Source organism: Mobula hypostoma, chromosome 17 (assembly GCF_963921235.1).
Source record: "Mobula hypostoma chromosome 17, sMobHyp1.1, whole genome shotgun sequence".
NCBI lineage: Eukaryota > Metazoa > Chordata > Chondrichthyes > Myliobatiformes > Myliobatidae > Mobula > Mobula hypostoma.
Genome location: NC_086113.1, coordinates 33,554,082 through 33,568,691, shown reverse-complemented (window position 1 = coordinate 33,568,691; position 14,610 = coordinate 33,554,082). Strand labels below are relative to the sequence as shown.

General features: G+C 39.5%; 1 protein-coding gene across 1 annotated transcript in view; it reads right to left on the bottom strand.

Annotated features, from left to right (window-relative positions):
- The window catches only part of gmds (GDP-mannose 4,6-dehydratase), a 668,214-nt gene that overhangs the window by 631,476 nt on the left and 22,128 nt on the right, over positions 1-14,610 (bottom strand). The window lies entirely within an intron of this gene.

Genomic DNA, 14,610 nt, shown 5'->3' with positions numbered 1-14,610 from the left:
CTCTGACTTTCTGAATAAGCCTACCGTGTGGAACCTTGTCAAATGCCTTATCATATAGATCACATCCACTGCACTACCCTCATCTATATGCCTGGTCACCTCCTCTAAGAACTCTATCAGGCTTGTTAGACACGATCTGCCCTTCACAAAGCCATGCTGACTGTCCCTGATCAGAAAATGATTCTCTAAATGCCCATAGATCCTATCTCTAAGAATCTTTTCCAACAGCTTTCCCACCACAGACGTAAGGCTCACTGGTCTATAATTACCCGGACTATCCCTACTACTTTTTTGAACAAGGGGACAACATTCGCCTCCCTCTAATCCTCCGGTACCATTCCCGTGGCATAGATCGGTTAAGTAAATGGCTACTGCAAATGAAGTTTAGTGCAACTAAACATAAAGTCATTCAATATGGAGAAAAGAATGACCAATCTTAATGTTTTCTTAAGGGCAGATGACTAGGAAATGTGGAGGAATATAGATTATTTAGGCATCCTCAAAAGGGAACAACACTGAGATTGCCACCAGCTTTCATTATGTTTGTCCCATGGAATCTATAATAACATCAATCAAACTCTGGTTCTTTAGAACTAGAGATCCCAGTTTATCACTCTCCAACTCATCAAACACATTACTCTAAAGGAGCAGCATACAACTGCCTTATGACACCAGAGCTTTTGCAAGAATTGTTTGCTCAATCTCATTTTTTTTGCAAAATGGTCAATTTTGAGGAGGCGAAAATTTGGAGGAAAAGATGGCAGTGCGGCACAGCTCGCAACGGCCACTGCGGTGGTGATGTCTGTTATTTGTCAAGTAGGGTGCCATGCACAATCCTGATTTGATGGAGACGGACGTGAGAGCACGGAGGAACATCTGGTGAAACTTCTGAAATGCCTGCTTCCCTGCTGCTGCTACTGTATGGTCCAGAATCTCCGGAGGGGAAGGCCCCGAGTCCTTGGCTTTGCTTGTTGCTCGGCGGCCGGGGCAGGGTCGAAGTGCTTGGCAGAGGATGGTGCTTGGAGGGGCTGTGTCAGAGGGGCTGGTCGGAGGCTTGAAGTTTTTGGACGGACTCAGAGTCTGCTGCGGTCGAGTGTTTCCAATGGTGCTGCATCGGCAAGTTTGCGGCGCTTGGAGGTTCATGGCAGGGAGAGTTTCTTCCTTCTGCCCCTGTAGGAGATGATGAGGCTATCAGGACTTTGAAACTTTTTTTTACCGTGCCCATGGTCTGCTCTTTATTAAATTATGGTATTGCTTTGCACTGTTGTAACTATATGTTATAATTATGTGGTTTTGTAAGTTTTAGTCTTGGTTTGTCCTGTGTTTTTCTTGTGATATCATTCTGGAGGAACGTTGTATCATTTTTTAATGCATGCAGTCCTAAATGACAATAAACGAGGACTGAGTGTCCTCATAATCTAATCCAATCTAATTTTTTTGAGAATGCCTGCTGTCCTTTCATTCCAAGCCCATTTTATGTTGTTGAGATATAAACTTTGTAAGATAATTTATATAGCCATGAATTGTTTGTTGGCATAAGGGCTACTCCACAGAGGGTTGATTTGCTATAGCACTCTTGGTCTTCGTGTCCTAGAGACTGAATACTTCCCAGGAATGTACCTCATTGCATTTTTAAAAACCAACGATATCCATTCGGTCTATGTGCTACATACTAAATAAAGGAACAGGCTAAACTACTAGCCTTCCCGCAAGCTGTGCCTAGAACCTGGCATAAATCCTGCCCTCCCCATTTCTGCACGTTGCTGTGCCGAGAAAGGACTGGTGACAAATTTCCAATATGCTTGCATTCACACAACAAAAAATCATACATGCTCAGCATGGAGAGATTTCTTGTGAGAGTTGAAGTGGAGTGGGACAAGGCAAACGTACAGCCATTCAGCAGCACAAGTTACTGTTGGCAAAGGCGTGCACCAGATCCATGTGTTAAGCAATCGCCTGGATCCAATAGTACTGGATGTGATGCAAGCTGGTAGTTGATGGTCATTCAGCTAGATACCACATGGAAGCCTCTAGGTTGGTAGTACTGTTCAGCCATACAAAGGCAGGAGACAGATCCATCACACCTAAAATTAGGTTTTGAAAAAGAAACTAAGATCTGGGAAATCCATCAGCACATGTAGCAGATGATGCCAGTTTCAATGGCCCACTCTCTACGTTGAGCAGTCGCACCACTTAACCTAGCGAGCCCAACTTCAGCCCTCACAGAAAGTCAAATCGCATTGAACAATAGAGGTTCATAGCCGTAAGCAGAGAAGGCAAGGGTCCATATAAGATTTCCTCATCCATCTAGGAGGACAGTAGTGCATGCCAGGTCCTTAGCACACCACAGCTGTGAATAACACATCTCCCTGCAAAATTCTGCAAGTAACCCCTTTCAACACTAATATCCCTTATTCCAGGATAATGAATGCATCATAACACAAAGCAAGCTACTAATGTAATTCACTCTTTGAAGCCAATATCAGAAACGTGCTGTGAGAAAGAGTTTATTCCTTAACATTCCCCAATTTGAATGCAAAAACATTAATTAGATGAATTCTGTCAACAGATCAGACTATTTGGTCAGAACCCTGTCATTTCATTAATTACCTCACAACTCAAAACATTTGTGTTGTCCAAAGCATAAATCTTCAAATAAACCATGCACACCAAAGAACACCTCAAATAGAAATTTCTGCAAAATCATGTAACAGTATCCTTAAACCAGAAACATTTTTATTTGTTGATTTAAATTATACTTCTTTTGTCCTAGCATTTTTATTTTTCCACTCAAAGCACAGGTGAGACGTTTTCAAAACCAGCATAACCATCTGAACAAATAATACATTTCCAGATGGATTTGAAATCCACTCCATTTGAAATCAACCCAAATACAGGAAAAACAGACATCCTAATATTTACTGATTGGCCGACACACAATAATTATAAAACATTAATAACATCAGACAAGTATTAAGGGCAATAATATTTTTACATCAAGCCATAGTGATTTTCTTTCTGAATATATTTTATACTGTAAGCTTGTTTTTCCAAGCAGGGCAGAGCAGAGAAGTTACCAATTTTTCATACTGTTTTTCTTTAAGGCTGCGACAGATTTAGACAGAGTAACCTTTTGGCTGATGGTTCAAGTGCAGATTCAAGATTCAGGATTGTTTAATGTAATTTCTAGTACACAAATGTAAAAGAGAACAAAATAATTGCTACTCCAGATCCAATGCAGCACAAAACAGTACAATAAGAAAAAAAAACACAATAATAAAAAACATAATTAATATAAATGCATACGATAGCTTATATACAAAGATTGATCTTAGATTGGGAAGACAGATCTTAAATTCTGGGTAATACATGCAAAGAAAATCTTTATAGTTGTAGACTGGAACTCGAGGTGCAATGGATGCAGAATCAACTAAGATTTTTAAGAGGGAGTTGGGGAACACTTTAGGCAAAAAAAGTTGTAAAGGCAAAGTGGGGGTGGGGGAGAACTCTTGTAATGACAAAGACCAGATTGGTCTGGGGCAAGGCAGAGACTCAAGGGGCTGCCTATCCTATGATCTTCAGCTTTATCTCACTACAACCCCATCTCCTCCACACTGTAGATAACTAAACAGTCTGTTTGGTTTCTGTTTTTATTCAGTCTGTAAGCTTCATCCTAAAACATGAAAAAAAGCAACAGAAAGCTATTCAGACTTCTGCTTCTCATTCCAACAAAAACGTGGCTAATCTTGTACCTGAGCACTGTTTAATAGTGTATCCCTAGTCTCACTTAAAATGCAAAAATTACCAACACAAATAAAATGATGAAAATATTTGGGATGTCAGGCCACATCTGTTGGATGAGAAAAGTGTGAGTGTTTCAGGTCAGATACCCTTTGTCAGAAATGATAAGAGACAATTAAATGATCTCTGTCTTGAACGTGTTCATCTACAGGCACTCATGGATACAGAATTCTATAGATTCACCATCCTCTATGTGATGACATTTCTTCAGCTCAGTTCTGAATGGTTGACTCTTTATTTGGAAACTGGTCCCAGACCGCCCAGTCAGAGGAAACATCTTCTCTGCAACTACCCAATCAAACGCCTTCAAAATTTTGGGTACTTCACTGAAATTATTGTTCTATACTTAAGACAGTACATATTCAGTGTGTTGAATGCCTCCTTGGAGAACAAACCCCAATCCCAGGAATCTAGTTGAACCTTTGCTTCAATCCTGTCACAATATTTCCTATCTTTAGGTAGAATACCAGTTCAAAAAGGCCCTTCATAACTACATAAGACGTAACAGCAACATATCATTTGCCTTGCACATTATCTACAATCTAATAACTTGAAAAGTCACCAACCTTCTGCCGGGATAAGATTGCTTAATTGTATTCAGTAGCCATCTCACTTCCAATTTTTCATCATTGTTCTTACTTATTTTCCACTGTTTTTGCTCGTCTGCTTTTATGTGTAGATGGAGGCAAATGCTATCTATTAATGATGATGGTATGGTGCAGCATTCACCCAGAATCGTCAGGTAGTGGAAACTGTTTTGGCATATCATGACCTTCTCTCATATTTTATCGGGAAACAGAGATTCTGCACTGAGTGACTGAGCTGAGTTTTCACCAACAGTACTAGAAGATTGCCTTTCATACCTAGAAGCTGTCCTTTAATTTGCCAAGAAGCTGGCAAATCAGACTCTGATCTGTGCAAGTACCATCTTTGGTGACATAATAAGTGAACATCGAAGGAAGAGAAACAATAAATCATACAAATACAAAAAGTGCTGAAAATATTTGGCACAAATTTAACCAAAGAAGTAAAATACTCTTAGAGGAAACAAGAGAAAATCTGCAGATACTGAAAATCCAAGCAACACGTACAAAATGCAGCCTGGCCTACTGAGTTCCAGCAGTTAGTGCACTAGGGTCAGATCCTTTTTAGCTAATGAACGATGTAGCTAAACTAGCATTTAACAAAACTGAAAAATTATATTCACTTACTTTAAGGTTCCTGCAAGTATCATGTAATGCTGGTGGGCCTAAAATTAGATCAAATCCATTGCCATTGAAAATCTGTAAAACTATCTACAACATAACCCATGAATTCCAATAAATGAAAGTTTCACTGTTTCAAAAACAGCAAAGATCCTGAGCAACTTTAACTACATAAAGTCACAACATAACATGATGAGGTCCTCCAAAATTACAGTGCAGCTGGCATTCTCACAAATGCTAGAGCCTCACCAAATTCTTCCATTCCCACCTCTGCTGATTTTTTTTGCTAGCGCAGCACACATCAAGGGTCAGAATACTGATATTTTTGACCTTGATCATTCAGAACTCCACAACAACTTATTCAGAGTAAAGAGTGGAAAGGGATTTGAAAATTAATATTTGCAAGTTTCTCTCTTCGGAACCCTTCACTTATATTTCCACGTCAGCTTTAACAGCAAATGCAGTTCACCTTATAATTGTGGACTGAAATCTAATTACCCCCCCCCCACCTTATACTAAGCTGCACACCAGTATTATCAATATTTAATATAATTTATGACTCTATTACAATTACTACAGCACATTTTTGCTTTCAACACTGCTGCTCCTATTGCACATCCATCCTTAATGCAGGGGTAAAAGGAAGCAGATTACAATCAACACAAATAAAATACTGGAGGAACCCAGCAGATCAGGCAACACCTACTGGAATGAAGAAACAGTCGATGTTTCAGGCAGGGACCCTTCTTCAGGACTCTTGATTAAAATCCACAGTAATTATATATGCTCAAATATCTAGAAACAAAGGCTTTTAAAAATTCAATGAAACAACCTTGCAAGAGCATCTCTGGCATTGAAATGCAAGGTGCCATTAAGTCGAAAATGGCAACAAAATTCTATTTCCTTTAATCTTTGTGTAGTATAATTAAGGAAAAGGAAATCACACATGGCCATGAGTTCCACGAGAGCCCTGGTATCCCTACGTTCCGGCCAAAAAAGCCCAAGTGGCCAACTTGCATTTATACAGTCATTTTGTAATAAAAAAAAATCACTCTCCCAGCTTTGAATCATCCAGCAGAACTGCACGTGGGGAATTTTGACAAACACTCCCAAGAGCTCACTAAAATTAAAGGACATAAAATGATGGGAGGTAACACCTAAATTCTCAATAGGTACTCATGCGGAGAGTTTCATAGCAAATAGAGATTTTGCAAATCTACCCTCTATTTCTAAATCGGATTTACACTCAACTTATTGTTCCAAAGTCCTACAATTTGAAGCTAAACTATGACAGGATTAAAAGCCGAGGATTTTTCATATTAATAAACATGAAATGAAAGACTACCTGGTTACAAGATTGCATGCATTTTAAACACATCATTAAATCTATTTATATTTGCATAGAATTGGTATTATGGCACAAAAAAAATTAAAACAGAGGCTGAAACAGTTTGAGCAAATCAAAACAAGGGTTAGTTCATAAAACATTCAAAATGATATTGAACTAACAAAAGCCACCAAAAAATAAAACCTACACAATTCTGAATGAAGCCATTCAGCAATGGAAGGAATAACAGCATAGTCTAACTTTCTTCCAAACATTTACCCCACAGACACATACCTGCTGAAATCCCTAACATTGTAGCTGAAGCTTTTATTTAGAAATTATGCCGATATTTTGCCGGAGAAGCCACATAATTAGTTTCCAATTTTCATCTCACCTGTCACAAATTCTCCCCAGCTGAAGACTTATGTCCCCATTTCCCTCCTTCCCTCTCCACCCTGACCAATGTCTCCTACACCCCACCCCATGTATGCTTTGAACTTCAAAGCATGCACCCTAGCAATTTATCTTTCCTCTTCACAGAGCCCAAAGCATTGCATTGATCTTATTCTCAAAGCACACAACAAGACATCGAAGCTCAAATTTGAGAGCTTCAGGATCTTTATGTAGCTTGGATTATTCATTAGTAGAATCATTAACACAATAATGTCAAGGAGTTTGCAGTTTGGTCAGAAAACATAGTAATGTGTGCCACTATTTTAAAACAGAATCACATTACAGATCAAAAAATAAAACACCAGGTAGAATTAAGCAGACATAATAATAATGCTTACTAGTCCAAAATATAAAAAAGTTACAATGCTCAATTCAACTAATTTAAAACACTGGTTCTTGAACAAAGAAACAAGTTTGAAGAGCAGTTTTTCTGTACAGCAGTTCAGAACAAACCCATACCAGACTTGGCATCCAGTCCTAGTCAATAACAGGAACTCCCTCATAAATGCCCTGGTTTCCGGCTAGCAATTTTTGTACACCAGTCTGACAAGGTGAGGTTGTAGAATAAAATTGACATTTGGCAACTGCAACCACCAGAACTGAAGTAATGATATCTTCATAATAAATTACTGTACATGGACCATTTGTGTAAATTTTTAGCTGTGCTTTCCTTTTAAAATGTCCAAAAAGCTGCCAGTGGTTCATTGTTTACTGTTAATTCACAGTTTTGTATGCATTGCACAGACATCATGTCAGTATATTGATGATATTAAATTCCAAATTAAACATTAAATACAGTATGTTACATTCAATGAGCTATATTACCAACATAGCAAATTCAAATAATTTGGTTTAATAAATGCAATATGTTACCCCTGGAAAGACAATATAGCAACCTAAATGTCATATAAATGTGCAAACAATACATTTTGAAAATGTTTGCCGCAATTTTACATTGTTAATTTTAATATATTTACAACATTACAAGTTAGATTCTGTTTTCACATTTTCTGTTTGTACCTCCCAGAATTTGCAATGAATGCCAAGGCAAAGTGATACTTTAAAAGCTTTTAAATGGATTCTCAATGTCAGGAAGACATCTTAATCCAACATATAATAAAATTGAGACGAGGAGAATCTTTGTCCAGGCTTTCTTTCATATTAATTACAGCAAAACCCCATTAATCTGTTACATTTATAATGCAATAGTGCCAAACTAGACTTTGGATGTATTCTCCCATTACCTTAATAGAAGCAATATTAAAAATAAATATTTATGCAGAGTAGTACAATGGGTTTTTCAGTGAGTTTCGAAAGAACGTTAGAAACAAGTCGCAGTGAGTCAATCTACTTTCTTCATAACTCTAATGATCAGGATTTCCAAATTATTGGAAGGGAAATTATGATAGTGTTGCAGTTCTTTCATTCAGGAGTTTAAAAGCTTCACTCACGAAACTTGTATCTGAACTTAATATGTCTCCAAGCAGTTTAAGGAAGGAACCAAGCCAGATGAATTCAAATACAAACATACTGCATGCTCTGTAAGGATTAATGTCAGAATTCAAATTTAATAACTAATTATTTAAGCTTGTCAAGGGTAAAATAGTTACCAGCCTGTCTAAATCCTTCTAAAGGGGGAAAAAGTGCATCCCAAGAGAGCTAGTTGAGCATAATTTTAAAATAGGAACAGATCAATAAATAAAAATGTAAAATACCAACCAACAGAAGAATTATTAAAAGCTATTTTACTCCAGAGTTCTGTACTTATCTTTGTTTATAAGTAAGCAGCTTCAGGTTTAACACCGATGGTAAAAACAAATGGTAAAATAAGCGCTGCCTTTCAGTTTGTTGTACATATTCTCAAGCAATTTTAATTCAAAATTAAATGCTAAATTTTGGTTATAGTTATAATATTTTTCCAATTTATGATAAAGGGATCACATAGAAGAATGCGAAGGAAAAGAGCCTTTATTATTTGGAAAACACAGCACAGAAGGAGTATTTGACCTGACACAGTGCATAGCAATGTTTATGCTTAACAGGATGCTCCTCCCATCCTACTTCCTTTAACCTTATCCACAGATCCTACTATTCTCTTTTCCCCATGTACTTATATAGCTTCCCCTACAACGTGTTTAAGCGACTTCACTATGATACTTCATGCTCTAGCCAGTTCTACATTGAATTCTATTGAATTAATGTTTGATTACACTCTACATCTACATTGCTCATAATTTTTATGACCACCATCAGAAACCCAAGTATCCACCTTGAATTCCCTGTTTTTTTAGAGAAAAAGCCAGAGCCTGTACATGTTTTTTCTGAAGGTTGCAGCTACCTGACAGTACTGACACCATCATTAAGTTTTTTTGCTGTACATTTTCCACTACCTCTGTGATTTAGTTTGCAACATAATCATCATCATCATCATCATCAAACAACACACATCAAAGTTGCTGGTGAACGCAGCATCTCTAGGAAGAGGTACAGTCGACGTTTCGGGCCGAGACCCTTCGTTCACCAGCAACTTTGATGTGTGTTCCTTGAATTTCCAGCATCTGCAGAATTCCTGTTGTTTGCACCATCATCATCAGGTGCCATGGCCCACACACTCCCGTTTCGGGTCAAGTGGATCAATTCATCAGTATTCATTTCCAGTTCTCTGGCTGCTGTCTCCATGCAACATAATGGTGAAGCTAATTATGGGGATGCCAAATCTATACTTATACTTTATACTTTATTGTCATCAAACAATTGATACTAGAATGTACAATCATCATAGCAATATTTGATTCTGCGCTTCCCGCTCCCTGGATTACAAATCGATAGTAAATATTAAAAATTTAAATTATAAATCATAAATAGAAAATAAAACAATGGAAAGTAAGGTAGTGCAAAAAAACCGAGATGCAGGTCCGGATATTTGGAGGGTACGGCCCAGACCTGGGTCAGGATCTGTTCAGCAGTCTTACCACAGTTGGAAAGAAGCTATTCCCAAATCTACCTCTTCAATTGTTCAATCTATCCATTTTTTGGAATGGAGCTCGCAACATAGCCACTGTACCTGGTGCCATTTTTGATACATGTGTACAAGGACCTCACATGGTCTATACACACTAGCTGTGTGGTGAAAAAGGCACAACAGTGCCTCTTTCATCTCTGATGGTTTAGGAAGTTTGGTATTGGCCCCATATCCTAAAAAGTTTCTGCAGGGGTACAATTGAGAGCATCCTGACTGGCTGCATCACTTCCTGGTATGAGAACTATACCTCCCTTAATTGCAGGACTCTGCAGAGAGTGGTGCGGACAGCTCAGCGCATCTGCAGTTGTGAATTTCCCATGATTCAGGACATTTACAAGAACAGGTGTGTAAAAAGGGCTTGTAGGATCACTGGGGACTCAAATCACCCCAACCACAATCTATTCCAGCTGCTACCATCCGGGAAACGGTACCATAGCATAAAAGCCAGGACCAACAGGCTCCGGGACAGCTTCTTCCACCGGGTAATCAGTCTGATTAACTCACGCTGATTTGAGTGTACTCTATATTACATTGACTGTTCTATTTATTATAAATTATTATAAATTACTATGATTGTATATTGTACATTTAGACGGAGACATAACCTAAAGATTTTTACCCCTCATGTATGTGAAAGGATGTAAGAAATAAAGAGTATGTAAGAAATCAATTATAATTCTCTTCATCACAACCCCTTCCTCTTCCTTTTTCATTTCCTTCTATTCAGATAATAAACACTCCAATCAATAGAGGACGAACCAAAAAAAACAAAGGTGATATCAGTTGCAGTTTCAACCAAGACCAAATCCACTCACCTGGCTGTTCTCTCACTCCGGGCATACAGGCAGAGACTGAAGACCACAGCACCAGTGGCAAGGACCAAGAAGCTATGGTCAAGAGAGGAGGAGGAGTGCTTACAAGACTGCTTTGAGTGGTGTACTGGACCATATTCAGGGATTCATCTTCCCATAGTTATCAGCAACTTCATCAAGATCTGTGTGGATGAGTGTGTGCCTGCAAGAACATACCGGTCATACCCAAACCAAAAAGCATGAATGCACCAGGAAATTCAAAGTCTGCTGAGGGCTAGATCTGTGGCATTGAAGTTAGAGACTTCAATCAGATGCTTGTCAACTCTGACAGGATTTGCAGGCCATTACTTCCTACAAAGCGAAACCTAACATCATGAATAGCTATGACGCTTCACTTCCAGATAAGCTAAAAGCCATTTATGCATGCTTTAAAAATGAGAATAAAACTACACCTGAGTGAATCCCTACAGCATCTGGTGACCCTCTAATCAGTCTTGGAAGTCGACATCAGAACATCTTTCATGAGAGTGAAGCTTGGAAGGCATCAGGCCTGGATAGTATATTGTAGGGCACTGTAAACCTGTGCCAACCAAGTGGCAGAAGTGTTCAAGGACATCTTCAATCTCTCATTGCTGCAGTTGGAGGATTCCACCTGCTTCAAAAGGATGGCACTTATAACAGTGCCCAAGAAGAGCAGATTGAGCTGCCTCATCAACAACTGCCCAGTGGCACTCACATCTACTGTGATGAAGTGCATTGAGAGGTTGGCACAGCCAGAACTCTTCCTGCCTAAGCAGGTACCTGGACCCACTGCAACTTACCTTTTGTCACAATAGGCCTAGAGTGGATACAATCTCACTGGCTCTCTACTTGGCCTTGGATCACCTGGACAATAGCAATACCTACATCAGGCTGCTGTTTATTGATCATAGCTCAGCATTCTACACCATCATCCCATCAGTACTAGACAGCAAGCTCCAAAACTTGAGCCTCTGTACCTTCCTCTGCAATTGGATCCTTGACTTCTTCATTGGGAGACCACCGTCAGTACAAATTGGAAATAACATCGCTTCTCACTGATAATCAGTACTGGCACACCTCAGGACACATGCTTAGCCCACTACTCTACTCCCTCCACACCCACGACTGTGTGGTTAAGCACAGGTCAAACATGATCTATAAACTTGCCAGTAACACAACTATTGTTGGCAGAGTTTAGATGGTAACAAGGTGGTGCACAGGAGCGAGATAGATCAGCTGGTTGAGGGTGTTGAAACAACACTTGCACTCTATAGCAGTAAGACCAAGGAACTGATTGCAGATTTCAGGCAGGGGAAGTCAAGGAACACACACCAGTCCTCATCAAGGGATCAGAAGTGGAAACAGTAATCAGTTTCAAGTTCGTGGGTATCAAAACCTCTGAAGACCTATCTTGGGCCCAACATGGTGATGCAATTACATAGAAGGCATGACAGCAGCTATATTACACTGGGAATCTAAGGAGAACTGATGTGTCACCAAAGACTCTCTCAAATGTCTAAAGACATACCGTGGAAGGCATTCTAACTGGTTGCATCGCTATCTGGTATGAAGGGGCCACTGCATAGGAATGGAAAAAATCTGTAGAAAGTTGCAAACTCAGCCAGCATCGCGGACATTTTCAAAAGGAGATCCCTCAAAAAGGTGGCATCCATCATCAAGGACCCTTTTCACCCAGAGAAGGCCCTCTTTTCATTGCTACCATCAAGGAAGAGGTGCAGGAACATTAAGACACACATTCAACATTTTAGGAACAGCTTCTTCCCCTCTGCCGTCAACTTTCTGAATGGACAATAAACCCATGTAAACTACCTCAATATTTTTTTACTTTTTAAGCTCCCTTTTAGCACTACTTATTTTAAAAATATATATATATTTTCGTATTGTAATTTATAGTTTTTAATGTAGTGCGATCCACTGCTGCCACAAAACAATGTATTTCACAACATATGCCAGAAATACTAAACTTGATTCTGATTTTGAAGCTACTTCTTTTATTTATTCTTACTTTCAATATGCTTCAGCTACTAAGCTGCATGCAATTGGAACCTGTAATTTAAATCTTGATGGTGTTTTTGGGCCTTTGTTTCTTTGTTTCGTGCATGCCTGCGGGATGATGAATTTCAGAGTTGTATTCTATATACATACTTTGATAATAAATGTACTTTGAATCTTTGATTCTGATTCACTGTGATTTATAGGATCGTGTAAAAGGAAGATTTGTATATGGCAAGTCGCCAGTCATGTATGGCTGTAGGCTCAGGGGTGAGAGTGAAAGCATAGATGCAAACCTGAGAGGGAAATGCAAATATAAGTTTTATTACACAGGATTTGGTGATCATTTTACTAGAGCAGACATCAGAACATGACAATAAACAAACACCATGAAATGTTAATACATTAGCAGACAGGATAGAAAGACTGCATACTTGGCAGAAACCAGTAACAACTTGGCCGAGTTTGTAGTCCAGCTGCGTTACCTTCCAGTTTAAGATGGCACTGATGAGCACACAAAGCCTTGCTGGCAGGAAACAAAACTACTAGCCACTGTATTAACCACAGAGAAAGATCACTGTAATCAATAGCCTTTCAGAGCTGAACTTTTGAACCAACTACGCGACCTGGCATCCTTGCGGTATAAAGTGAAGTCTCAAAGGTGCAGGACAGTTGCAGGGTGGCGCGTACGGGCCAAAGCGAGCAGCGGGGCCTGGGCGCAAGAGCAAAGAACAAGCCAATGTTTGGCCATTGCTGGAGCTGGCTTGGAGCCAATTCAAAGCAGCAGATCGAAGGTGTGGCGGAGGCGAAGGTTGTGGGGCCCGGACTCCAGAGCAAGGAACTAGCCGATACTTGACCAATTTAATCGCCAGCCCATATTGGAAAGGTCAGGTATGCGTCATTAGGACTATGGTGCCCGGGCCAGAGAGCATATTGAAGTGGCAGCACCTGGGTCTGGAAGTGAAGAACGGCCTGAGGTTTGGCCCATTTAAGCTCTGGGCCAGATTGAGAAAGGTCAGGATGTTGGGACTGGAACGAGAGACAGGCCGGTGTTCAGCTCGGTGCTCAGTGAGAATTACTGTTACTGTTACTGTCTCTGTGCTGTGAACTGAGGCTGTGGCTTGCAATTGATGGGTGCCTGGACCAGCTGCAGTGTTGACCAACTGCATGGCTGTGAACTCACTTCCATGAACTTTACTACCGCATGTTATCTGCTTATTTTCTATTGTTTGCACAATTTGTTTATTTTTGCACATTAAGTCTTTGACAGTGTTTTTGAATGGGTTCTATTGGGTTTGTTTATTTTTTGGTTACCTATAAGGCCATGAACATAGACAGATAGATACTTTATTGATCCCAAAGGAAATTACAGTGTCACAGTAGCATTACAAGTGCACAGATATACAAATATTAGAAGGAAGAAAAAATAAAAAATAAATTACCGCAGTCTAACAGCAGGGGGTCAGCACTTCCTGACTCATTATAGAGCCTAATGGCCAAGGGTAAGAATGACCTCATATAGCGCTCTTTGGACCAACACAGTTGTCTTTGTCCTCTTTGGTGCAGTATAGTATATATACGTTGATAATAAGTGTACTTTATGTGTACCATAAGTGTAGATATGGTGCCAGTAATTCCACTTGTGAACACAGTCATCCTGAAGTACCTGCTGTTGCAACTTGAACTTCCATTGCAGTATACGATGAGCTGAATAGAAGCACAGAATTCTGTAACATACCATCAGCATGCTACCATGATTGCTGTGGATGTGCAAAGGGATTGCAAAATGTCACATATCAGCTAAACTGACAAGTCACAAATTGCCTGAACTATTGCAGGTCTTCAGCTGTTTCAAGAATGACCTTACTTTCATAAGGCCAGTAGTGATAAAGATAATTGCACCATATTCAATTCCATTATCAATCCAACAGTGAACCAACCTATGCTGCATGTAGC